Source organism: Mesoplodon mirus (genome assembly GCF_964341445.2).
Source record: "Mesoplodon mirus genome assembly, chromosome: 19".
Classification (NCBI taxonomy): Eukaryota; Metazoa; Chordata; class Mammalia; order Artiodactyla; family Ziphiidae; genus Mesoplodon; species Mesoplodon mirus.
Genome location: NC_138995.1, coordinates 47,073,514 through 47,098,456, shown reverse-complemented (window position 1 = coordinate 47,098,456; position 24,943 = coordinate 47,073,514).

Below are 24,943 nucleotides of genomic sequence, written 5' to 3'. Positions count from 1 at the left end.
CACACACACACACACACACACACACACACACACATATAATTTTGGCGGGATATATCTGCTGTTCACTCGTTATGATTATCTTTTCTTTTAAGTTCCTGCACACATATTTATAAAGTTTCTTGAAAGACTTTTTCCTGTTCATTTTAACCTGTGTGTCATCCTTGGGTCAGTTTCTATTGAATTATTATTAGTAGTAGTATTTTTAAATTATGGATCACACTTTGCTGCTTCTTTCCATGTCTAGTGATTTTTGAGTGAATAGTGGACATTGTAAATGTTGCCCTGTTGGGATTCCAGATTCTGTCCTCTTTCCTTAAAGAGTTTTAGCTTCTTCTGTCAGGTAGTAACATTGCAAGTAGATCCTTTCTGCGCATTAGAGTTGGTTTAACTTGTTGTTAGGATCTATTTTAATTTTGAACTTGCCTTCACTTTGGATTGTGTTCCTTAATGGAAAGACATGAGCTTTGGAAGATCTCAGCTGGAGGCTTGGAGTATTCAGTGAAGGTTCTCTACCTTGGCTTGGCTGAAACTTTAATATCCTACAGCAGTGCACAACTTCTGGTATCACCATACCACTCTCAGCTCCGTAGCAGGAGACATCTGCTAGGCTTCCTGGAATGTCACCCTGTGCATGCACATTACAGCCCTCAGCCAAGGTCCCATGCTGAACCCTCCATTAGATTTACAGGACCTCTCTTTGTGAAGCAACCTCTTTGCTGTTATTCTGCTCTACACTCTTCAGCCACTTCAACAGACTAGAACTCTGATCTCTACCTCCTTAGGTTAGTACAACTACTGTTCCATTTGTACCACTCATCCTTGTGCCATGGCAGAAAGGTACTCCCAGACAAAAAGCCAGAGAAATAATGGGATTCACCTCATGTGTATGCCTTTTCTCAAAATTACAGTCCTGCACTGTCTGTTGTACAATGTCTGAAAACAGTTGCCTCATATATTTGTCTAGTTTTATAGTTGTTTTTTGGCAGGAGGGCATGTCTCATATCAGTTATTCTGTCATGGTTAGAAGCAGAAGTTCTCCAATTTTTTTTTAAAGAGAAGATGCTATTTAAAATATAAATGCTGCTGGTTTTTGTCTATGTCAGTGCTTTAAATTTTAGCAGGGCCTGTTTAATTCATGAATAGATTAGATGTGATTTAACTCTTTCTCTGATACTTGAAAGGCCTTTAATAAAGAACCAACTCTTTTATTTACCACTGGAGATACAGATTAACATTTATACTAAGCTATTAAAGAGTGAGCCCTGGGTGGGTTTTCGTGAAAGCTGAGCCTTTTCCCTGGCTTTGCCACTATCCAGAGGTGTTACCTTGGATTTCTGCCTCAGCGCCACTATCTGTAAAATGAATTGAATGAGTTGTATGCCTTCAGGTCCCTTCTAGCTCTGATATCTTGGGGCTGTCATATAGAATTCTGAAATTTCAGTCTTTCCTGATAGCAAGCTTTTCTTAGCGGGATGGATGGCAGAGATCCTGGGTATACTGAGCCCCCGAATGGTTGGAACAGGCAGAAAACAAAAAAAAACGGCTCTTGAGGTAGAAAAGCCAAATTTTATCAATTGATAATTTTGCACAAACCAACCTTCATTATGAAATATAAGAGCATCAATAAAAGGATTCATGGAACCAGATGTCTACCATATTTTCTAAACCTTTAATGAATGATGGTTGTCATTTTTTGAGTACTTGTTGTGTTCCAGGAGCTGGAAGCAATACTTAGATTCTCTCTTTCTTTCAATCTTGCTCTCACTCTCACTTTTTTTTGGGTACTTTATGTCCCTTTTCCCCCTCATAACAACTATCAGGGAAGTCTTACTGTTCTTATTTCATGGATGAAAAACCCGAGGATCAGGAGGATTTAGCAACTCCTTGAAGGTCATGTGGTAAGTGCTGTGGACAGGATTTTAACCCAGGTTTTTCTAACTTGCTATCCACTGCTCTCCTAGTACTACTGGGGGATTTCTGTTTGGACACCAGTTGACTATAATATTGGCTGAAAGAACCCACAGCTTCTTTCTAATTCCTAACATAGGTATATAGTTTTACAGTTGGCAAAGCACTTTTGTGTATAAAATGCAATTTGATTTTTACAAGAACATTACGATTATGGTCCCTTCACAGATCAGGAATCTGAGGCTAAGTGAAATTCTCCAAAGAAACACTCATCGTTCAGTAGGTGGTGAAGCCAGGATTTAAATTGATCTCTGGCTGCCTCCCAAGCTCTACACATGATCTCCTTTAGTTGGGTCATGCTTAGGAACAGAGCTGAACTGATTAAGGCAGTAATAACGACTGGTCGAAGGTGTTCAGGAGGTATTACTGCTGCTGGGAGAGTAAATTATTACATTCACTTTGGAAGACTGTTTGCTTTTATCTACTAAAGATGAACATGTAGCCTAACAGTTCCTCTTCTAGATATAAACCCAACAAAAATGTCTGTATATGCATAAGAATGTGCACAACAGTAACCAAAATGACCACTATAAATAGATTGAATACATAGCATATTAGTTTGAATGGCTGTAACAAAGTACCATAGACTGGATGGCTCATAAACAGCAAAAATGTATCTCTCACAGTTCTGGAGGCTGAAAGTCTGAGATCAGGGTGTGAGCATGGTCAGGTTCTGGTGAGAGCCCTCTTCCAGGTTGCAGACTGCCAACTTCCAGTTATGTTTTTACATGGTGAAAGAGGGCAAGAAAACTCTCTGGAGTCCCTTTTATAAAGGCACTGATCCCATTCATGAGGGTTCTGCCTCATGACTTAATTACCTCCGGAAGTCCCCACTTTTTATTTATTTATTTATTAATTTTTGCGGTACGCGGGCCTCTCACTGTTGTGGCCTCTCCCGTTGAGGAGCACAGGCTCTGGACGCGCAGGCTCAATGGCCATGGCTCACGGGCCTAGCCGCTCCGCTGCATGTGGAATCCTCCCGGACTGGGGCACGAACCCGTGTCCCCTGTATCGGCAGGTGGACTCTCAACCACTGCTCCACCAGGGAAGCCCCCCACTTCTTAATACCATCACTTTGGGTGTTAGGATTTCAACTTAGGAGTTTTGGGGGGACATAAACATTTAGTCCATTTCACATAGACTGCAGAATATTCATATAATGGGTTATTAAACAGGAAGAAAAGTGAATGAACTACTATTACTTGTAACACCTTGGGTGACTTTTTTTAATTAAAAAAATTTTATTATTTTATTTTATGTTTAAAAAATCCTATAGCGCTTTATGATTTTCAGAAGTAAAGCATGATTTCATATAATTCTATAGTAACCCTTTTTTATTTTTTATTTTTTATTTTTTATTTTTTTATTTTTTTGCGGTATGCGGGCCTCTCACTGTCGTGGCCTCTCCCGTTGCGGAGCACAGGCTCCGGACGCGCAGGCCCAGCGGCCATGGCTCACGGGCCCAGCCGCTCCGTGGCATATGGGATCCTCCCAGACCGGGGCACGAACCCGTATCCCCTGCATCGGCAGGCGGACTCTCAACCACTGCGCCACCAGGGAGGCCCTATAGTAACCCTTTTTTAAATCCCCACCCCTGGGCTTCCCTGGTGGCGCAGCGGTTGGGAGTTCGCCTGCCGATGCAGGGGACGGGTTCGTGCCCCGGTCCAGGAAGATCCCACATGCCGCAGAGCGGCTGGGCCCATGAGCCATGGCCGCTGAACCTGTGCGTCCGGAGTCTGTGCTCTGCAATGGGAGAGGCCACAGCAGTGAGAGGCCCCCGTACCGCAAAGGAAAAAAAAAAAAATCCCCACCCCTATATTGCCCTATCCCGCTTCCCTCTCCCCACTGGTAACTACTAGTTTGTTCTCTCTATCTGTGAGTCTGCTTCTTTTTTGTTTTATTCACTAGTGTGTTGTATTTTTTAGGTTCCGCATAAAAGTGATATCATACAGTATTTATCTTTCTCTGGGTGACTCTCTTTTGAAAGAAAGAATCCAGGCACAAAAGAGTATACACTGTATGACTCCATTTATATAAAGTTCAAGAAATAGGCAAATATTATCTATGTTGTTAGAGATCAGACAGTAGTTACCTTTTGGTGGAAGGGTGAGGTACTGACTGGTAAGGGGCCCAAACGGGGCTTTTGGGGCTTTCTTGACCTCAGTAGTAGTTGCCTGAATGTAAGTTTACTTTGGGATAATGAATTGAGGTGTACACTGATGACTTGTGCATTTGCCCATATGTATTTTTTTAAAACTTATTTTATTTATTTATTTTGGCTGTATTGGGTCTTTGTTGCTGCATGCAGGCTTTCTCTAGTTGCGGCGAGCGGGGGCTACTCTTCGTTGTGGTGTGCGGGTTTCTCATTGCAGTGGTTTCTCTTGTTGCGGGCATGGGCTCTAGGTGCGTGGGCTTCAGTAGTTGTGGCACGTGGGCTCAGTAGTTGTGGCTCATGGGCTTAGTTGCTCCGCGGCACGTGGGATCTTCCTGGACCAGGACTCGAACCCGTGTCCCCTGCATTGGCAGGTGGATTCTTAACCACTGCGTCACCAGGGAAGTCCCATATGTATGTTGTATTTCAACAAAGGAAGTTTAATGAACACAAAAAAAGAAGATATCAAAGTTGAAACTAAATGGTTTCTTTAAAAAAAACTTGGTGTAGATGTCTTTCTGGGTTTATCTATCTTATAGAAAGCAATTACTTAATCTGACTTGTAATCTTAATTAAAATTTTAGAAAATATATAAAGCACAAGTGACTTGGTCCTGCAGTTCACCTCATTGCTCTAGTTCTTAACTAGGGGTTTTTTACTCATCTGGTGTAAGCTTTATAACTTGAGAGTGGCAGTTATTAAAATTCTGGACACTAGTGTATGAAAAACTCACCTCTAAGAATTGTTTTTGTGAACCTATCAGGTTCTGGAGATGCAGTGGCCATATGTAGTCTGGATGCTGAAAGAAACAAGGCATTTGACATAGGTAAGTGGCTACACTCTCTACTCAAGCTGTAAGTGAACTCTGGGCACAGTGTCTTGGTCATTGGAATTGGAGATTTTTGGTCCAACCAAAGATTGAATTTCATGATGCCTTGAAGTGGACATTTGCTGCATTTTACCTCCCAACATCCACTTCCCCTGGTTTTACTGGGTGGGGCTCCCACTTCACTCCTCTTAGTCCACATGCTTTGGTGAAGCTTTTACCAAGGGAGAGGCATGTGATCCTCTCTAAGCCAATCAGTGCACTCCATCCCTCTGGCTGCAGTGATTGGTTCAGGCATGTGCACAGGACCGAAGTCAATCTGGGCCAATCAGTTTCAGTTCTGAGCTTTGGTTTGGACTCATCTGTAGGCCACTGTGTTATGTAGACCTGAGCCTTAGGCTGCCAGGGTACTCCACTGAGCTGGGGAACAAGGTTACCCCAGGAAGCATAGGTGGAAGTTGGGAGTGGTAGGTCTCTGATTCATTCCTGTCCAAAGCCAACTCACCCTTTGGACTTTTCACTTATGTGAGCCAATGCATTCTCTTTTGTTTCAAGTCAATTTGGGTTGAATTTTCTGTCACTGGCCACCAAAGGTGTCCTAATTGCTACGCCCACCTTATTCTCTCTGGATGGGTTTTGTCACAGGAATGATAGCAGTAGTTCTCCTGATCACCCTCTCATGGCTGTTGAGAGCAATCCTAAGCTCAAGTGCTTGGAAAATTTCTTTGGCCTGAAGACAACAACGACAATGGTGATAACAATACTGGCAGAACCCCAGGCTTTTCCAAACTTCTCAGCAGTCACATGGCAAGTTCACACCATCTTCTGTTGGCAAACGTGGCAAATATTGCAGCTCGGCGGTAAGAGTGAGAAACCCATGTCCCAAGCAGTTGGGTGGCTCTTCTTAGCAGGCTTAGCTCTATTTAAGCCTCCCAAACTTTGCTGTGTGTGTGTGTGTGTGTGTGTGTGTGTGTGTGTGTGTGTGTACATGCACGTGTAGGAGGGTTTGGACTCTTCCTCTTTTGTTATGAGGAAGAACAGGAAGCAGATTGGAACAGGTTGTAATACTTCCGCACGCCCGTGTCCCGGTGCTTATATCATCGTGCCATCTGCAAATTGGCGTCTGGATCCCATGCCTTTTTGATTTATGTATTTATTGTAAAGCAGCCAAATTTCAGAGAGAGGAGAGGAGATTCTAATTTAATAGTAAGAGCAAGGTGTAATTTCTTATAAAGGGAGGGAAATGCACCCGCATGCTTATTTGATGTCAGAATATAAGACTGTTCAAGATTGTTGCCACCCTTTTAAAAATTAAGACATAAGATGTCATTTCACCAAATGATTATCTCAGTGTTGTATAAGAGATGATCATTTTATTTCTGAGTGGGGGTTTAAATTAGGTAGGTATTACATTAGGAAAGAGAGATAACCAGAATAAAAAACCCAACCTTTCAAACAAATAACCAGGCAAACAAATCCCTTAAATCTTATCACCAATCATTTTTTCCCCTTTTAAATTGGTTAAAAATATTACCTAAAGGCCAAGAGTTTGCATGCCAGAGTTAGAGGCCGTTGCACAATATTGGGGCTGAGATGATAAGCACCTGTGATGGAGCCGCTGGGAGGCTTGGATGGGTCTGTGGAATAACTGGAAGGTGAAGGATGAAAGTGGCTACAGCAGTAAACAACCCCCAGAACTGCCCCGGCACCGGGCTAGGGGGGCCTTCCTTGCCTGATTTGCATCCAAAGCTCCCAGGGGAAACGGCCCCCATTGTCTTTGCAGGCATGTTTTCCACCTTGGGTACCACCCTCCCCGGCTTCTCTAGCCATAAGGTAAATTTATTCTATCAGGTTAAGTGATGCTGCTCAGCAAAAAATCAGTGTGTGGTGGCTGTGGGGGCAGCGGGGGCCACAAGCAAGGCCTGGGTCAGCAGTGGCCTTTTTCCTACGACCCCATGGGGCCTGGCACAGAGTAGGAGCTCAGTCACTGTGTGCTGCAGCCCTGGGATTCCACTTGTCTGTTTTTTTTTTAAATTTTTTTTTTAATTTTACATCTTTATTGGAGTATAATTGCTTTACAATGGTGTGTTAGTTTCTGCTTTATAACAAAGTGAATCAGTTGTACTTATACATATGTTCCCATATCTCTTCCCTCTTGCGTCTCATTTTGAAATTTGAAATTCTCTTCATCTTTACCCTGCCCCACCTCCACGGCTCCCACTTCTATCGGCATCTGCTCTCTTTGGGTACTTGAGTTCTCGAACCCTCCCCATCACTTTTGGGCAGACTGGTCTTGCCCTGGGTGTGCTGTGACTTCACAAGGGTGGGCTGGGAGTTCAGACCCTGATTCTAGCCCAGAGTGAGTGATGTGGAGGCTATCTCAAACTCACACCATGCCTCAGTTCCCCCTTCTTTCAAAAGGGATATAATTATATTTATCTTTTTACCTCTTACAGATACCATAAAATTGAAATGATAGATCTGAAAGGAATCAGGAAAAAGGCTCTATGCAAATTCATCACTGTGACTAGCATTCTCACTATTCCTTTTAATATTAGGTCCCTAAATGATCACACCCTTCTGTTCAAGACATGACCTGGGAACAGAAAGAGAAGATAAAAGCTGCATCTACCTGCAACTTTGGAGTAGAAAAATCTCCTTATTCTCTTTCCTCTTTCAGAAGAGAACTTGATGTGATCGGGTCATTGCATGTAAAATGCTTTAAGAATGTGATCTGTACTTCATCATTTTAAAATTCAAACATTCCTGAGCCTTTTTTTCCCCTCACCCCATTCATATTTATCTTCTTGGTCTTGCCTTCATTGGGCACCACATTTGTATTGATAAATTGTAGGTGGTAGGCGATGTATTGATGGGATGGAGACGGTTCAAAATGTAGAGTGCTGTGGCTTTGCATATCATTACACCTAGCTAGCTTTTTGCCTCCTGAAAGCTGTCGATTTGTGCATTATTGCTATTCAGGCTGATAAATGACAGTAATTGTTCTTAAGTTGAAGAGCTGGTTTAATATGCTGTCTGGCCTGGGAATTTCCTGAGCACCAGGGTTAAACTTGTGCTCCACTCGAGCTAGCAAAATGGCCCTTTTTTCATCTCAGACTATAGAGTTAATTGAATTACTCGCTATTCATGCAGTGTGTAGCCTTGATTCTAAAGATACCATGAATGGTAGGGGGAGGGGGAGACTTTCTAGGGGGCTCCTGGTAGCCATGGGCCCTGCTTCAAGGATATGACCCCTTCCCCGAGTGGGGGGCAGTTCACATTTTGTCGTGCCGTTTGCTTTCCTGTCCCTCTATTTGTTGTTGGTCGTTTTGGAGTAGTCTTCTGAGGCTACCCAAGCCTAGAGGGTAGCAGGATTCCCGAAGATGCAAAGATGATTTCTCAGAGGCTATTTTTGCATATTTTTTAAAATTTGGAAATCAGAGCATGGAGTTGCTTGTGTTTTATTTTGTTCACTTTTTAAACTTCTGGGTTTAAACTTGTGCTATGATTTGGGTGAAGTCTAAAGTTGCCACTTAGCTGTGGGGCAGCCCCAGGCATATCTCATTCTGTTTTCCTTCCAGGTGACGCAGCCTCTAATTCAACCATTGAATCCAAAGGGCTCACCCAAGCCATTCAGAGTCAGAAGACCCTTCCTTGGACCAAAGGTGGGGGAGGAATTAACTGCAAGAAACTGGGGAAGAGAATCTGCCCCTCAGAATGTCTCATCTGAATCTGGCGTGTGGACAGAGCTTTCTAGAAAAGTTCACGCAGCAACCTCATCTTCATCCCATCTTCACGGTATCTCTGGGCTGGTTGTCCAGGTCTCCCCTGGATGGAATGAACGCAAAGGCAAATGCAAAGCGAGCGAGAGACCCAGCTTGCCTCATTTACCCTCTAGCACCGAGATGGCTCAAAGCACCAACGAGATTCAAAATTCTCCATTTGCTTCTGTTTGGGAATCAATGTCCACTTTCCCCACTCACATATCCATGTCCTGACAGGTTAAAACCATGTTATTTCTTTTATAAATGTTCGAACTTGTGTAACAGTTTTTGACATTACTAGCGGATACCCCCCTCTCCTTTTCCCTCTCTTTCCTTCTCTCTGAATGGAAGAGAATGTTTGGTACCAAATGGTGTTCAATGCCCTACCTGGAAACAGTTACCTTGTTTAGATCCAACTTAGGGAAAGTTTAGGATGCAGCTTCTGCATGCCCTTTCTTTGATCTCAGTTCTCAAATGGGCCCACTGAAGCAGGACTGAGGGATGCGATCCCACACCAGAACAGCTGGAGTAGGGAAAGACTCCCATTTAGGGGCATTCATCATTTCTCATCATAGAAGCTCAAAAAAATCCATCTTTTGCTCTCCGACAAGGTATGAGATAATGAAGGAAGATTGCTTAAAATGTAAATCATTTAGATCTGTTGGTAACACTGTTTAGAATTAAATTCATGTGTAATAGAGCTTCTGATCAGAAATGAACAGTTTCCCTGACAAAGCCATCATGAGTTCCATAATTTCATATGGTTGCTTCCAACACTAATAAAGCTGGTGCAGTTCACTTGATAATGCTCTGGGCAGAAAAAAGATCATTTTTCCTAGCTCTGTAACCAGCAAACATGACTGCAGATCATTCACTCCAGTTCTTCCTGTCTGGCGTCCCAGAAGAGTACATCTCATAGATTTACTGGGCTGGAGAGAGGCGCTCCTGCTTCCCCTACCCATGACTCCTCCTTGGGTGGGAGAAGACCCTCCCTGAGGTCTAAGAGGGATTTGCTGAGCCCCCCAGGGCCTGACGAAGGTCAGGGTCCCTCATTAGACTCTGGGTCTATGCTGCTCTCCTTCCTCTGACCCACATCTGGGGAGGGCTGGCTTGGAGCCCAAAGGGTTAACAGAGCTGGGTTGCTCCAGGGCTTCGTTTGGGCTCATCCATGAAGCCCAGTGCCCTCTGGACTGGGACGGGGACCGCTAGTGGTATGTGACATATTTTGGTTGCTACAGAGACATGGCAATAACTGATATTGAATCAAATATCATTCCTCTTTCAACCCATTTTCAAGGTTTCTGATTATGTCAAAGAGAAAAGCTTATTTGGTGTGAAAATGTCTTTAATACCTGACTCTCTTATATTTGCTAACCTCCTTTTATGAAAAAAAGGAGAACAGGCCTTGGACTCAGAAAATTCTTCATGAGACAGTATCTAACTGCAGCTAAAAAATGCCACTTTGAAAAAAAATGTTATTTATTTTATAGTTATGTTCTATGCGTGACACAAGATACTGATTTCCCTTTGTGGTAATGATAAAGATTCCTTCTAAATATGTTTCTTTAAATAACAAGAGTTTATTTAAGAATTATATTAAGTATATACGAATCCAAGTGATGCTGGTTTATGGGGAATATCCTGAAGGTGTCATGTGAATGGTAGTAGTCTGGGAAATTGCCATATTACTGTGAGGTGCTGGTGGTAAAAGGGCGGGGCACCGCCCCCTGGAACTCTATCATTGCACCAGAATTCACTGTAACTCAGTGCAGATTCAAAACTACTTTAAAAATACCACTGTCTTATTTTCTGTTTGAAAAAGGAATCAATATTCTTTGTAGAAAATTTGGAATATATAGAAAACACACACACAAAATACAAAGGAAATAAAAGAAGGGAAAGTAAGGAAAGGAAAAATCCCCTAACAGCCCATTTGCCAGAGATAGCCATTGCTAATGTCTTGCTTTATTTTCCTTTTGTCTTTAGGCATGCAAATATACATACATTTCTTTCCCTTTAAACAAAACTATTGTTACAATGTATGTATAGTCTGTCAATCTGTTTCTCTTTTTTCACTTACATTTTCCCATGTCACAATTTTCTGTGGTGCCAGGTGTTTCAACATTGAGTTCATGTCAATCTGATACTATTTATTGAAGCTCATTCTATGCATTTGAGATATGCTGGTGCTCAAACAAACACCCCAGCCTGGAGGAGTTTACATTCTGATACGTTTGGAAGAAGCACAATCATTCAACTAACGCTGTGGTTGGAGACTTACAGGGTTCAAATTTTTTGTTATTTTAAGTAAATAATGCTGCAACCAGCATTCTGGATCCTGACATCCTTTGCACATTTCTGTTTTCTTTGGAGAAATCCGTAGAAGTAGACTCTCTGGACATAAGGAAAGGGGCCCTTCAAAACCTGTTGACACATCCACTTTACTTTCCATGTGATTATTTGCCATTTGTATGTTCTTGTCAGTGAAGTGTCTGCTAATGTTATTCGTTTGTTTGTTTTTTTTTGCCCATTTTCAGATTGGATTGTATTCTTTTTTTTTTTTTTTTTTGCGGTATGTGGGCCTCTCACTGTTGAGGCCTCTCCCGTTGTGGAGCACAGGCTCCGGACGCGCAGGCTCAGCAGCCATGGCTCACGGGTCCAGCCGCTCTGCGGCATGTGGGATCTTCCCGGACTGGGGCACGAACCTGTGTCCCCTGCATCGGCAGGCGGACTCTCAACCACAGCGCCATCAGGGAAGCCCTGGATTGTATTCTTTTAACGGTTGGGTTTTGAGGATTCTTTATATATTCTAGATCCTAGTCCTTTGCTGGATATGTGGTTGGCAACTGTTTTTCTCCTAATGTGTAGCTTCTCTTTTTAATCCTCTTTCACATGGCTTTTGCAGACTCCAAAGTTTTTAACTTTGATGAGGTCCAATTTGTCCATTTCAAGTACTTTTCTTTTAAGACTAACTGTATGCGTGACTTAATAATGAGAATCAATGCTTCATTAAAAAATATATATTTCCTGAGGACCTACTAAGCCCCAAGCACTTGTTTAGGGTGGGAGATACCGTGGTGAGAAAAATGTACTGTTCTTGCTTGTATGCAGTTAGATATATGGTAAAAATATAATTTCACAAGTACTTATATAATTGTACTGGTGAAAAATGCTCTCAAAAAAAAAGAGTAGGAATTTGGAGAGGATGAAAGAGAGTCTGAAAAGACCTGCTTCTCTGATAAAAGTATCATTTACATAGAATGAGAAGAAAGAGGAAGAGTTGGCCAGACAGAGAAAGAGGCATGGGCACGGGGACCAGCCTTGGAGTGGAAGGAGCTTGGCGTGTTTGAGGCATGGGACAGCAGACATGGCTGGTGAGAGGCATGGACCAAGCAGGCAGGCTTTGTGGGTCTTGGTGGCAGCTGGGACTTTATCCTGAGACCAGCAGGAGCCAGTGAAAGGTTTCATAGGATGGAGGACCGTGTGAACCACGTACTGAACTTTGCAAGGAACAGCATCACATTCTTTGTTTTACAGAAGTCTCAACTCTGCATTCATGTGAAGAGGAAGTTGGATAGTTAGATTAGCTGTTGACTTATTTACAGATCCTGAGGTCTAGAATACTCCGTACTTGAAAAAAATCACTCTAGAAATTTCACTTTCTAGAGGTTAATAATTTCATGTTATGCAAAATGGTCTAAGTTATGAGGGAGATACAGATGCCTAGAGGTAAATGAAAAAGCAGCTCTGGAAGCCTCCTATAAGTTAGATGACGTCAAGGATGGCCGAGGCCTGAGGTTTCGTGGGCACAGGAATCAGGGGTTGGACTGCTTCTGTTGGTTGCTGTCTAATGCTAGGACCTGCTGTGCACATGGGGGAGGGTTAAGGATGAGGTGGGAGGTGGAGTGTGGGAGGGGGGTTTGGCTGTGGACAGCAGGTTGGCACAGAGGAGGTGTGGAAGTGCACATGGTTACTGGGTCTTTGTGGGGTCGCCTTCCCAAATTTGCTTCTGTGTTTGGGGACCATTTCTTAGCACCTTGAACTAAGCAAAAGTTTGCAAATGCCCACCTCCTGGGAACTCGCTCCCCCCACCTGTCTCGGGTAGCCTGGCTAATAGCAGTCTTAGGGTTGTGTTGAGACAAAAGGACAAGAGTAACGAATATAAAGGGCTCTCAAGGCATACCGTGTGCCCAAAATTCTCACCTGTAACAGCCGGGGGACACACACCTTCCTATGCTTTAGTGGTGCAGACACTTAGCCTGGGCCTGTGGCCTGACCTGTGAGGGGCTGGAAGGCCTCTGTTGTTGTAGAGTGTGCTTTGGACCCTGACAGTGTCCCAAAGCTGTGTTGGAAAGTGGGGGTAATGTTTTAGAGGTGCGTCCCGTGCCGCCCCAGGATGCACCCAGGGCTGTGCGAGGTTGTTGGCATCTTGGCTCTCCAGTACCCTCCCCCCTCCCCGAGAGAGAAGGTGGGTATTGGGACGTGCGTGAGCTCCTCTGAGGCTGCACACCCACTGAGTTGGCTCTTATGGGGGTGGAAAGGAATAGGCCAGTTGTAACACCAGCTGTCAGCACCCAAACTGCTTAATTTCAGAATCATGCCACAGACAGAATTAAAAACACGACACTTGAGTTAAAGTGAGCTAAAGGAACAAAGAGAAGCATTTTCGACACAGAACAGAGTGACAATATGTAGGATGCTCTGTGGGACCTGGGATCCCTGGAACAGGGTCTCTCTCAGTGATGCCTAGGAGGCCTACTGGGTCTATTACACAAATAGATAACCCTTAACAACTTGCCCATCTCCATCTCAGAGTAACCAATATCTTCGGGTATGTTTTACTCATCTTTTCCCTTGCTGGTCTGTCAAGTGAAATTTGGCCAATTGTTGACTCAGGGATGCTGCAAATCCACATTTATTTTAACTGTGTAGAAGATGTGAGAGGGCGGGGAGGAGAATGCTGATGCCTGTTCTGCCTGCCGTCCTTGAGGATGGAGGTGCTCCGGTTTCCCCTTTGTCTTTAGGACTCAGCCCCTCGCACTGGTTAAGATGTTCAGCCTGAAGTTCCAAGTGGAGTGGACCGGGAAGCATTTAGATATTCCACTTGACTCTTACATATATATTTAAAAGTAGACACAGCTTCAAATGAAATGCAAAACAGCAGCTCAGGGGAGCGGCAGCCTCTTTTCCCTGTCCCAGTATTTGGAACGTGTCTGAAATACCTAATGGAAAGAGAGGCCTTAGTCACCAGTGGACTTGGGGGGTTTTATCAGCCTGTGGGATGCTACCTCCTTGTTTGGAATGAATCTCCCTCACTCTGGGCTCCTTTGGACCCTTGATGCTTCTCCTAGGGCGGGTCCCTGCCACTCTGCCATCTCCACGTTCATCCCAAGGGCATTTGCAAGTGCCTATGCACGGTTCCTGGGGAGACCAGAAGTGAGACGTGGTCCTTTGCTGTTTATTTCCATGCCTCTCTGTCACCCTCCCCTAGATGGGCTGTGAGCATCTCGAGGGCAGAGGTAATGTCTTATTTACCTGGGTATCCCCTGGGCATAATTTAGTGCCTGGCACTACCTGTGAGCACCTCCAGAACATGGAGTCGGAAGTGATGTTGGGAATGCTGACCTTTCTTCTCTCCTCTTTCCCTCTTTTCTTTGCTGCCATGTTGGACTCAGCATCTACTCCTCAGCCAACGCGTTTCTGGGCTGCCTCTCTGTGCCCAGCATGTTGCCAGATGCTGAGGCTGGGTGATGCGGTCCACCTGGGTGTGTGTGTTGGGGTGTCCTGGAGCTGCCCTCACCATGGGTAGAATTTCTGGCTGTGTCTCTGTGGCTGTGGGCTGCTAAGACCCCCAGATAAGGTAGGAAAGGTGGTGGGGAGAGATATTTAGGACCCCTGCCTCTCCCCAAAGATGACAGTAGGCTTACACATGTTGGAGCACTCGGGGCATTCAGTGCACATCCAGATTTACTAGTCAGGAAAACCTGTAATGGGTGAGCCAAAGGCTCAGATTTTTAACAGATAGAGTTCAGTTTAGGAAGGGGATTTGCAGGTGGACACAAGGTCCAAACAAGAGATCGGAGTTCTCATACCATGGTTGACACAAACTTCCAGCATAGTTCAGCCAGAGTTGGGTCTCCGCAGTGTCCATCCAGGGACCAGTGCAGACCACTCAGCTCACCCATGATCTCCCCTTTCGCTTGACTTTATCCCCTGGAAGGATGGAAAGTTGTAGGAATAGGACACAGGGGCATGGGGCTGGAGGAGACAAGCACATCATGTTCTAGGGTTTACAGGGCTTTCTACCTTCCTCAAGGGAGTTTCTGGAATCACCCCAAGGCAATGCTCCAGCTTTGGCACCGGTCTTGCTCCTGGCCAGAGCAGGTGTTTACCTCCTCCGCCCCCCCGCCCCCCGCCCCCGAGGTGTCTCTCTCTCCAGCCCTCCCAGCCACGTGGGCATGAGCTCAGCCTGAGCCTCCCCCTTCCCTCCTCAGTGAGCTGCTTCCAGGAATTCTCACCTTCCCCAAACCACTAGGGGAAGCCCCTCCTCGCCTCATTTGACTCGATTACATTGCTTCTTCCTCTTTGAAACTCAAAACAGAGAAGTACACTGTGGAGGAAAACTTATTTTTTCTCTCTTCACTCTGGAAGCCAGCCTTGATCCGAATGTTCCTATAGCAACATTAATTCTCCAAGTTGCACCTACTGTATAATAAGTTATATATATAGAAGACCTACTGGGATCCAAATACCCCATATGTGCAAGCGAATGAGTTAATGCTGCCGTGAGAATTAGCAATGTTCTGTTTCCTGATTTTCATACTTTTAAAGTTACAACCTGCGTTTGCTGGGTGCTTTGGACGTAGGGTTTGGGGAGCAGTGGATGTGGGTGCAGTTCTGGCAGAGACCTGCCTTCACGGCAGATCCAAGTGTGTCTGGAGAATTTTTGAGTCTCGAGATGGAAATAGACTTGGGGACGCCAGTGTCCTTCCTAGTCACCCTTGAACTTTTCCTTGAGCTCAGCTCTGGCTGTCTTGGCCTCCATTGTTATCTGGCGGTGAAACTGGGCAGCAGGTGTTTGGAGTGAGAGAAGGAACAGTTAAGACTCACAGAGAGACAGGGGCCAGTGTCTGATGCTGCTTGAGTCCTGGGGCTGGGGGATATGTAGGTGATCCTAGGCCAAAGTTTCTGCCCCCCCTTTCTCCACGAGTTGGTGGAAAATATAGAGTGTTGCCTCTGGGGAAGGCCTGGGTCCCTTGTGGGTCTCCGGGCCGTTGTTTATATTAGCTAGGCTATGTAGTGTTAGTAAGAAGGTAATGACCATGATCTTGGTAAAGATGAGTATGGTTTACATTGAGAGACATGTTCTGGGCCAAGCTGGTGCTTAGCATTTCTGTGCAGTGTGTCCTTTACTCTTGGAACAAGTTCTGTGAATCTCCCATTGTACAGATGGGGAAGCTGAGGCTTAGATTCAGTTAGCTAGCCATGCTGGAGCTGGCGTAAGACCTCTCAAGCCTGTGTTACCAACAGCATGCTCTATTCCTTGCTCTAGCAGGTGTGATGGGGGGCCTGCAGACCTGGTGACTCCTTGGCCTGTCCTTGCCTCTTTAAGTCTTTCCTTGCTTCCTGCAGCTGGGGCCTTGGAGCCCACAGTTTGTCTCTAACGCACAGGCTAACCCTGTAGTGCTGAGATTCCCGATGGCAGGATGGGATGTTCTGAAGTGGGTCATGAGATGCAGGGAGACCTGAGGACTCCTTGGGCACATCGTGTAGCTGGCTGCCCCTCTGCTCCAGGGGCCAGTGGACGTGGGTACCTGGACACTCTCTGTCTGGCGGGTCAGCTGTCCCTCATGATCCGTGGCCCTGGTCTCCCTCAGGAGGCTTTCATGCTGAGCTAGCCCTTGACATGGCCCCACTGGACCTCAGGCTAGGACTCAGAATACAACCAACCACTAGAGGGCGCTACCTTTCAGTCTGCGGGCTGCTCTCAGATGCGAGCTCAGGCGTGAACATGGGGTTTTAAAAGAATTGCCTTAAAACAAGAGAGCGAAGAGTCCAACTCTTTTCTGACTGTTCCTTCCTTCCTGCACTTAATGAAAGGCCTTTTCCCACTCTGCCCACAGCGATCGGATACCCTGAAGAGGTGTAAAACTCAATAGACACTCATGGAGATTAAAAAAAACACCTGTGAAAGTTCTTGGTTCGAAATCTTCTTTTATGGCCCTGGATGGAAGTGTTCCTGGAAAGCTATTTTGGGAAATGAAACAGTCCATTTGTCCCCTTGTAAAGCTGAGTTGAGCCCTGGGAGCCCTCTGTGGTCCTGCCTGTGCCTCTGGCCCTCCCGCCCTGCAGGGTGCCCCTAGGATGGATGGGGAGCAGTGGGGAGCATGCCAGGCTGCTCCTGGGGCTCCAGAGCCTGGGGTGGCCACCCTGTATGAACTTGCATCCACCCAGGGGCCATCCCCCAGCACTGCTCCCTGCCACTCTCCACTCCCCACCCTGCTGCCAGGAGGCACAGGGGCAGTGAAGTGCTTGCCAAGAAGTGTCCAATTTGGTGCAGATGGTGGGGGACCACAGGGTCCTTCCTGCTGACACTGGCCCTGACGGGAGACCCCGGTGGACAAGACATAGCTCGGCTCAGGGTCTCATGGGCTGGCAGGAAAGCCTAGTGGGGGGGGGATGGCGGCTGGGGTGTGAACTCAAGCTTTCATATTCATCGTTTTCCCCACCTTCTTCACGCTGACTGGACAGGATTCTTCTTGTGGAAGTGATGGCCCAGCAGAGCACAGGGAAATGTAAGTCTGTTCCTGACTTTCAACGTTCAAGTGTCTATTAGTTCGCTTGGGCTGCCATAACAAAATATCACTGACTAGGGGGCTTAAACAACAGAAATTTATTTCCTCACAATTCTGGAGGCTAGAAGTCCAACATCAAGGTGTCAGCAGGGTTGGTTTCTTCTGAGGCTTCTCTCCTTGGCTTGTAGATGGTCATCCTCTCCATGTGTCCTCACATGGTCTTCCCTCAGTGTGCATCTAAGTCCTAATCTCTTCCTATAAGGATTCCAGTCATATTGGATTAGGGTCCACCCTAGTGAGCTCATTTTAACTTAATTACCTCTTTAAAGGCCCTTTCTCTAAATAGTCACATTCTGAGGTACTGGGGGTTAGGACTTCAACATATGAATTTTGAGAGGTACAAAAAGCTTGATTGATGTAGCTTATTAAGAAAAAAATATTGGAAACCCTTAATAGTAACTTGATTTATTTTTGCTGTAATATTTGTTACTATAAAGTAGCAAAATTTATTAACCCTTATGTGGAGAAAAGGGAACCCTTGTACACTGTTGGTGGGAATGTAAATTCGTGCAGCCACTGAGGGAAACAGTATGGAGGTTTCTTAAAAAAGTAAAAATAGAACTACCATATGATCCAGCAATTGCACTGCTGGGTATGTATCTGAAAAAAGCAAAAACACTAATTTGAAAAGATACATGCATGTTCATAGCAGCATTATTTACAATTGCTAAGATATGGAAGCAACCTAAGTGTCCATCGACAGATGAATGGTACAGAAGATGTGGTCTATATATACACAATGGAATAGTACTCAGCCATAAAAAAGAATGACATTTTGCTATTTGCAGCAACATGGATGGATCTGGAGGGCATTATGTTTACTGAAATAAGTCAGACAAAGGAAGAAAAATATTGCATGATATCACTTACATGTGGAATCTAAAAAATACAAAATCTAGTGAATATAACAAAAAAGAAGCAGACTCACAGATATAGAGAACAAACTAGTGGTTACCAGTGGGGAGTGGGGAGGAGCAATATAGGGGTAGGGGAGTAAGAGGTACAAACTATTAGGGATAAAATAAGCTACAAGGATATATTGTACAACACTGGGAAAAAAGCAAATGTTTTATAGTAACTATAAATGGAGTATAACCTTTAAAAATTGTGAATCACTATACTGTACACCTGTAATTTACATAATACAGTATTATACATCAACGATACTTCAATTAAAAAATTTAATAACACTGAGTTCTTCCCATATGCCAGGCACTGTGCTAACCATGTTCCCTGCATGATTTCTTTCATCCTTATAACCACTCAAGGAGAAAGATAGTAATATTCTTGACTAAAGATCTTACAAAAGTAGATTTAAACTCCTCGTCCTTATAGCTTTTAGATAACTCTAAAACCAGGTCTCATTTACAAATTAAATACAAACAAAATTATAAAACCAATACATTTTAAAATAGAAATATTCTTTAATGGAAAGGATAATGTTGTTTTGCTGAAATGAAATCACAGCTTATAACATGATTATGGAACTGAAAATGTGACCCAGATTTTTTCCAGATTGTTAAGATTACATATATTGAGGGTGGGGTGGGGTGGGGACATTGTTTTTTTTTTTTTTTTTTTTGGTACGTGGGCCTCTCACTGTTGTGGCCTCTCCTGTTGCAGAGCACAGGCTCTGGATGCGCAGGCCCAGCGGCCATGGCTCACGGGCCCAGCCGCTCCGCGGCATGTGGGATCTTCCTGGACCAGGGCACCAACCCGTGTCCCCTGCATCGGCAGGCAGACTCTCAACCACTGCGCCACCAGGGAAGCCCTAGGACATTGTTGATTCAGTTTTTCTACCACTTGTTTTCTGCTTGAAGCATCACTAGTGACTGGTCAGGGGGTTCTTCTTTCCTTGCTCCCTTCCTCCCCGACCTCCCTCATTCCTTGCTAAAGAACCAGTGAAGGCAAGATAATTTCACAACAACACATGGAAGTTAAGCTTGAAGAGCTGTCGAGCTTAACAGGAAAATGTCATTGATACCGTCTGAAGAACCTGAGATATCTAAAATTTCACAGCAATACGGAATCTGAAGATGTGACTCCACTCCTCCAGCAAGGGATGTGGATCCAGAGGGAAGAGATAGGGCTGGAAAGAGACCAAGAAAGTAGAAGAGAAGAGAGAAGAACAGAAGGTGAAGACTCCAGGTGTCCACCTGGGTGGACGCCGTATGGACTGCGGGATGACTCAGTGGAGAAAAGAGTGGACGACGTGTAATATGCTACCTTCTCTACTCTTCTGATGGGTCCCAGGTCAGTCTTTCAGGGAACACACCCCACTCCCCACTCCGAGTTTGGAGTAACACAAGGCTGACACTTCCATGAACAGAATCCTATAATTCTTTTTGGCCTTCCCTCAGCCCCAGGACCACTCACTCTGCCCCCACTCTTCAGTCTTTGCTGATTTGAAGAGTGTGCTTTTCTACACCCACAATGGAAAACACAAACGTGGGATTGAAGTCATACGATAGTTGGTTCCCTAGATGATCCAGAATATGTATTCATTGTGTCTTTTTTTTTAATTGAAATATGGTTGATTTACAGGGTTGTGTTAATTACTGCTGTACAGCAAAGTGATTCAGTTATACATATATATACATTCTTGGTAATTCCCTGGTGGTCCAGTGGTCAAGCTTCCACACTTCCACTGCAGGGGGCACGGGTTCCATCCCTGGTCGGGGAACTAAGTCCCACATGCCATGTGGTGTGGCCAAAAAAAAAAAAAAGTTTACAGTTTCCAGACAATAACAATGTTAACAAAACGAATAATTATTTCTGTGATAAATAGTATAAAATAAAAGTGTTAAAAAATAAAATATTCTTTTCCATTATGGTTTATCATAGGATATTTTCATTGTGTCTTTTAGATGGATTTTCACTGATGTGAAAATACTAATAAACAAACAAACAAACAAACAGACAAATAAATAAATAAAAAATTACCGAAAAGAGTTATGGAGCCTTGAGACTATATCCACGGACCTCAGTTTGAGAGTCTCAGAGTTTGCCTAAAGGAGGGTTGTTACCATGAGGGAGTGCTAGCCTCAAGGATAGAGGGAGTGTGGGCTTCCCTGGTGGCGCAGTGGTTGAGAGTCCGCCTGCCGATGCAGGGGACATGGGTTCATGCCCCGGTCTGGGAAGATCCCACATGCCGTGGAGCGGCTGGGCCCGTGAGCCATGGCCACTGAGCCTGCATGTCCGGAGCCTGTGCTCTGCAACAGGAGAGGCCCGCATACCGCAAAAAAAAAAAAAAAAAAAAAAAAAAAAAAGATAGAAGGAGTGGATTTTAATTTCATGGGGCTGTTCACTGGCTGGTTGACTTCAGGATTGAAACTTCAATCCTCTGGTTCTCAGTTTTCTGAAAAATAGTGGTACACACAAAATGGCGGGGAGGGGGCAAATGTGACCCCAAGGACACATTAGAGTGACCTTTGTCAGCCAGGGTGGGCTACACCAGTGGACCGTGTGGTACGGGGCACTGTGGAGGGGACCATAGGTGTGCAGTGTCGGGGGCTGATCCTCCTGTCCCAGGGTCTGGGAAGGTGACAGCTGGAGGGGGCAGGGGATTTGACTCCTGTTGGGGCCTTCTTCTGTGATGAGGGGGAGGTGAATGGAATGTACCCCAACTATGATGTTTGACTTTAAGGGCAAGGACGCTGAGTGATGTGATGGCTCCTGCAGAGGGCCATGCCGGGTGGGCACAGGAAACCTGCGTGGCTGGTGCTCAGGGACCCCAGAGCCCAGCCTTCCTGGAGGGGGCTTTCCTTGCTAGGATAACCTGGGACAGAACTCTCCAACTAAACAAGGGTTGAGGCCTGTCTTTAGGGCAGAAGGAAGGCTCTGGGGGCTCAGCTACGCACCTCTCCCTGGAGGCCACCTTTGGAGGCCCCATGACATGCAAGGGTAAGCAGTCTCCTCCAGGACCTGGATGCGGGTGAGAGTTGTGAGTTCACAGCTGCATGGGCTGGGAGGGGCCCTTGGCGTTAAGTAAGGTGCCTGATGTGGGGAGAGAACAAGGCAAGATGAGGCTGCAGAGGTGAGTGAAGGCCAGAGCCAGGTAGGCTAAGGTGAGGGTCTTGCCCTCACAGTGGGAGGTGGCCCCCTTGTGTTCCACTCTTCCCAGTGTGGACAGGAGGGATGCAGGTCCTGGGCTGAGAGCCTGCCTGGCCTCCCGTAACCAGCACTTCTTGCCCCTCCTCCATCTTCTGGAACTCTGATGGGCTCTGCCTGTAGCTCCAACAAGGACCCGAAGCGGGTGTCCCGCCAGTTCTCCAGCCTCTGAGGCTTTGCTGTCCGCAGCTGTCAGCATGGCTAAGTGCTGTGAGCATGTCACGTGAATGTGCAGTGGGCGGGAGGGGGATGATGGAGGGTTGGAAAGACAGGAAATTGGAGCTGGGACAAAGCCCAGAGGAAAGGCTTGGACACATATGCTCACATCAAGTGTGATGGGAGGTACCTGGGGACCAGTCTGCTGCAGGCACCATGGAGCTGTTTCCCATTCCCCCAAAAGAGCTTGGCCACCCTCTCCCCTTTCTGCAGGAAGTCTGCTTCTCCCATGGCTGGAGCAGTTTCTTCCAGAGCACAGTTGCTGTCTGTCTGTCTGTCCATTAAGTTAGAGGCTGCAGAATGGACTCTTCTAGCCACCTGCTGCCCTCTTAATGTGGGGTGCATGTGAGACCCCGCTCAGAACAGTTTCCACCCCAAGCTGGCAGGGACCCAAGTTAACTAGGTGACTCTGGGCCAGTACAACAAATTTACTGTTATTCCTGATTGGTAATTAACACTCTTGCTGCCTGCTCCAGCAGCCGACGTGAGAGAGATTTAAGGGAATATTTTAATCTGAAATCTAGCGGCAGAGAGATAAGAGTGGCGTGGTGAGGCTGGGCTGCAATCGACATATTTATCGTCCGAGGCTGACCATCCAACGAGTGAGTTCTGCTCGTCACTCCAGATGGACAGCTAATCACTCTCTGTGTTTATGATTTCAATTCCTGTCCTTCGTGGAGTTGTGGTGAATTAGCTTGGTGCCATTTTCTAAAATATCAAGCATTTTTATACATTAGGTATAGTGAATGGCAAATACTTGATGTAAAGTCTGCAGTTTTACTCCATAACCAGATTGTAAAATATGAACTGAATTAATCATAACTGCGAAGACTAATGGTACGTTTTCTCTTATTTTATCTTTAGTGCCTTTCAGATCATGTTTTAAAACCTTCCCCGTCTGGCGTTGGGAACGCAGCCGCGGCTTGGTGGTGGATAGCAAGAGGCAAAGGTCAGACCGGAGGCTGCACAAATATTGTGCGCTGGATTTATTGTTTTAATTAAGAGCATGGCAGTTCATCATAAACTGTTTATGGCGTTTCTGCACAGTGCAGCATTTTGAAATCAGCTGTTTTAATGAAAACATAATGTCATATCTGTCAAAGTTCTAAATATTTTGAAAGTGAAATATGGAAACAAGAACTTTGATTCTAGGCTTACCGAGATTAGCTCATTGAATTGCTTTTAAATCCCCTAAGAGGGTCACATCATGGGTACCGTATGGTTTCATGTAGGTGACTGGGGAAAAAAAAATTCTAGGAGGTTCTCAAGCTGGTTATTTAATAGTGAAAATACGAGTTGAAGGTTAATGTCTCGAAAAGCAAAACCATTACAGTTGGCGTTGGGGTTTTAGATTAAAGATGCAATAATGGGTGTGCAGGGGCCTTGATGTCGAGTTGTCTGGGGAGACCTAATTGTGCCGAGAGGGAGCCGGGAGCCTCGCAGGGTAGGAGAGAAATGGAGGCGCCCCAGTCCGTTTCCAGCGGCGAAGCTTCGACGTTGCCGCGTTTGCAACTAATTATTTACAATGACCTCAAAGATGATGAGGTTTCATGGACTTTTCAGGCTGAGCAGTTTGCAATCCTAGTAATTCCCTCTCATGGTCGCCAGGCATCTGTGTAGACACGTCAGCCATCCTTGGTTACATTTGTTAGGGAGTCGGATAAAATATTTGTCTAATCTGGAAATTGTATTTTTAGCTGTACTCTCACTGGAAACAGAAATTAAGCTTGTCATTAGATGCCGGGCCACAGGAGTTGACTGAACAGGGTAATGTATGTTCTATTCTGTGCTATACTTGGTCAAGTTTCATATATATTGTATTCCACATTATTTTATTAACTTTAATATCTGCACTTCCTATTACCAGACATGCCCCTCATTCAAAGCACAGAGGCACAGTTCTCTAATCAGAAGTGACAGGCTATATACTTTCTCTCAGCCATTACTTGGTAGCCTAGAGCAAAGAACTCTGTTTCCTTGAAAATGTTTTGAATTGGGTTATTTTTATTGAAGTATTAAAGTAATTCTTCAGATTTTAGGCTATTATTTAAGTACTTTTGGGAGAATACAATAACCTCCGGATTCTACAGGCTTTGTTACTTTAACAATCCGAGCTGCTAAATGCATCTTTCTAATGCTGGTTATATAAGTGTCTCAGAATTCGTCTGACCAGCGGAAGCTAAGAGCATTCAGGTAATTATAGAAAATTAGTAGGCTAAATTAGTTTAGGAAAGCACAAAAGTATAATATTAAAACTGCTCACACCATCTAGGCCCTGCTGGCCAGATTTTCAGCAACGAATGAGCATTTCTGATTATTTTATCTTTGTGTTTTGGTAATTTGGTTGAAATAGCCAATAGATTGGTTAAGAAAGCTGAACTGGGCATGGGTTGGTGTAGTCTGAGAACAGACAGATAATTTCAACACGAATTCCAATCCATGATGTTGGAGGCGGCGACAGTGGCAAAGGTTAGACTCTGCCCTGTGAGTTTGAGTAGGAAAACCCGTGGATGGATGGCCCCATTATTGGGGGCTTCTAGGGGATCCCAGTTCAAGCCACAAGGAGGATCTCACGGGCTACTTTCTGGAAGTGGCTCCATTTGACCAACAGAGTTATAAAGAGGAGACTATTCCCATGCACTCCCTGAACCAGTGTGCTCATGACACCTACATGGCCAGAGTCTTACTGCACTTTGGATGCCCAGTGATGAGGGTGTCACCAGAGGTTTGAGGAAAAGGACTAGACTTCACTGAGTACTCAGCACTCACCAAGCCACAGTCTTGGGCGTGTTGTCTTATTGAATCCACCTTGTATTGTCCTCCTCTCCTGCCAGCAGAGGCCAAAGAGAGGATCCCATCTGCTCAAGGTCAAGTTAGCAAATGGCAGAGTTGAGATTGGAACCCAAGTTCAGTGTCGAGATTCTTCCACTTTGCCATGCCATGCCATCTCCACTGAGCCCAGTGAGAAAGTTTCCACCTCATCTCTTCCCTCTTGTCAAGTCTCAAGGTGGTTTTGTTTGCAGTTGGTCATTTCATATGTGACTCAGAGATG